Source organism: Hipposideros armiger, unplaced genomic scaffold (assembly GCF_001890085.2).
Source record: "Hipposideros armiger isolate ML-2016 unplaced genomic scaffold, ASM189008v1 scaffold_151, whole genome shotgun sequence".
In the NCBI taxonomy this organism is placed as follows: Eukaryota; Metazoa; Chordata; class Mammalia; order Chiroptera; family Hipposideridae; genus Hipposideros; species Hipposideros armiger.
This window is the reverse complement of record NW_017731501.1, coordinates 287,312-290,353: the sequence shown is the minus strand read 5'-3', so window position 1 is coordinate 290,353 and position 3,042 is coordinate 287,312.

Sequence of the window (3,042 nt, the reverse complement as noted above, 5' to 3'; positions counted from 1 at the left end):
AAAAAAAAAAAATACTAATGAAAGCTACTTTTACAATTGGAGATTGGAATTCATACTTTGCATATTTTGTTTTTAAGTGAAGGCAAAAGAGGTATTCTACTTTTAAATAGTGTGTCCTATCCAGACTCAAAATTTCAGTCAATGGGTATTTCTGATGCTCTTGAAATAGGTGCATATTAATTTAAGGAAATCTGGCCACTTAAGATCCTAACACTTGTTTCAAAGGACGCTTGTCTTTTTTTTTTTTTTTTTTAAGATTTTATTGGGGAATTGGAGGGAAGCAGCGTTGGGGAACTGGGGACGGGGGACAGATAGGTTGCTGTCCTTTTTTTTGTTCTTCAGTCCAGTTGTGGAGGATGTCGCTTACTGGCCCGTGTTGGTATTATCATTGCGCTCTTCCCAGGTGAGGCAGATTGGTCCCAGCCGCTGGACAGCTGCTCACGGCAGCTCTTGGCAGCTCATGCCGGCTTCCAATCACTCATGGTAGCTTATGGCAGCTCACTGCAGCTCCACTGCAGCCTACGCTGTCACAGGCGACTCATGGCAGCCCAGCTCTAATTCGAGCTGTTGTTCACCATCTTAGCTGTAGAGGGCACAGCATCACTGGCCCTCGTGTGGGAGTCGAACCGGGGCCCTGCTGCTCATTAGAGCTGGCATCCCAAGCAAACTTTTAATCAACGTGCCACTCGGCCGGCCAAAGTACCCTTTTCTTAATTTGAACACACACACACACACACACACACACACACACACACCATGTATTCTTTCCCAAGAGGTTTCTGTGAATTCTTTGAAATCAAGGTAACCATCAAACTCTGCATTCCTTGACTATTCCTCTCTCCCATGCCCAGGCTTACAGGGAGACGCAGCACAGGAAAGCAAGAGGATAAAACAACTTTTTTCAAGTTTCACATTATTATTTCTGGAAGGTAGTGTTGGAATGGAGGCTGGCGAGTCCCAAGGAAGATCTGCAGGCTGCTTTGGTAAGCTGGAAACTCCTGACAGCCGATGGTCTAGTTTCAGTTCCAAGACTGGCAGGCTCAAGACCCAGGGCGAGCTGATGTTTCGGTTCAAAGGCAGTCAAGGAGAAGGAACAGTTTTTAAGCCTTATCCTTCCTTCCCCTTGCGCCCACATCTGGACAAGCTGATGAGAGTCCAAGTGCCCCTCCCCAGAACCAGTGGGAGCTTTCACCCCAGCTCCACTCCCTAATCACAATTAAAACCCATTGCAAACCTGTTTAAGAGGTCCTACTCTCCCAAGAAACCTCGATGATGTTAGTGATAAAGTACCTTTTTATACCCTCTTGTGTGTGTAAGGTGTCATTGGTCTCAACATCCAAACCAAACTTTGGGACAGTCCATTTGCCTCTGCAGGGACCATAACAGAATACATTTAAAATAAGTGATTGCTTACCACTATATTTGCAAATCCAGCTGCAAAAATAATAAATACTATCAATCTTCTTATTGTCATGATGCTTAAAAAGCTCCCAGGTTCAAAACCATTAATTCTCCCAGTTAGACATCTAACTTTCAAAGACTTTAACTATGGTTTTGAATAACCATAAAAAGTAATTTCTCGAATTCATGCCATTGTTCCTCCTTTGCTAGCCGAAGCATGTATGGTGGGCTATTGAGACCAAAACTTCTGTATGATCAACTGCTTATTTATTCAGTATGTACTTACTGAATGCCTCCTACAAGACAGACACTGTTCTGAGCAACGTGGATATAGTATAGAACAATACAGACAAATATCCCTGCCCTTGTGGGGCTTCCATTCTAGGGAGGAGAGGCAGAAAAAACAATAAACTAAATTATATATGTTAGAAGATAAGTGCTATGGGGGAAAAAATGCAACAGAGTAAGGAAGATGCAAAGTCCCAGGGCAGAAATGGGGAGTTGAAACTTTTAAATAGAGTAGTTTGGTTTCACCAAATGTATTTAGTTTTCCATTTCCAGGCCCGGGCTAGGATTGTACTTCCCTACCATATTAAAGTTAGGTAGCCATCTGACTTGTTTTGGCCCATGAAGAGCAGAAATGACACGTGTCATTTCAAAACAGAAGCTTTAAGCACAGAGCACGAGTCCCCACATGCCCTTCCCTGTGTCACTGCAGAACATGCCAAAACTTCAGCCAGCCAGAATCCCTGAGTAACTGGGATGAGCAGAAGCTCCTGCCAATGTGCGTAAGACATGTGGTGTGTGAGCTGCGTGTTAAGCGAATGAAATTTTGGGATTGTTATTCAGAATAACCTAACTTATTCGACAGATGTAAGTAGCCAGAGTAGACCTCAGTAAGGTGACAGATTGCCATCTGGTGGCTTGAACCTGAGTGGCAATAGTGGAAAAGGATAAGTCATCGGAATCTGGATGTATTTTTATGTATAGAAAAGAATTAAGTCCTGTATGACTGAAAGTGTGAGAACAGTGACAACAGACCGCATTGGTTCTAAAAGTATGTCAGAAACATCTTGTGTGAATAACAACTCTAATGTAAGCAAATATTATATTCTGGTAAGTCTGGGAGAAAATAAATATCTAGTAGGTCTACGGCAGCATAAACAACCCACTAGGTATTAAAAGTAAAATAAAAAAGAGATTTCACTGCCCACTTTGCATAGTGGAGCATTACTGCCCTCTAGTAATGAAAAAAAAAAGAATTTAGAAAAAGCTAGAAAGTGGCAACCACTGATGAAGAGAAATATATATTTTAAATTTTTTAGTTCTCTTTGTGCCATGAGTTTTTATATCATGAGAAATTCTACCAAGGAAAATAAAACCAGCATTGCTTCTCGGTTATCCATTATTTTCAAGAAGGCAAGAATCCTGAAACCCACTGGTTAAGGTACCATGACTATTATAGGTACAAGAATTAGTACTGTTTGTAGTGATATAAACAACTCAAATCTTTTCTAGTCATCCATAAAAGATGATGAAGTGTTAGCTATTGTGAATAACGCCGCAATGAACATAGGGGTGCATATATTTTTTTGGATTAATGTCTTGGGATTTTTTGGATAAATACCTAAGAGTGGGATT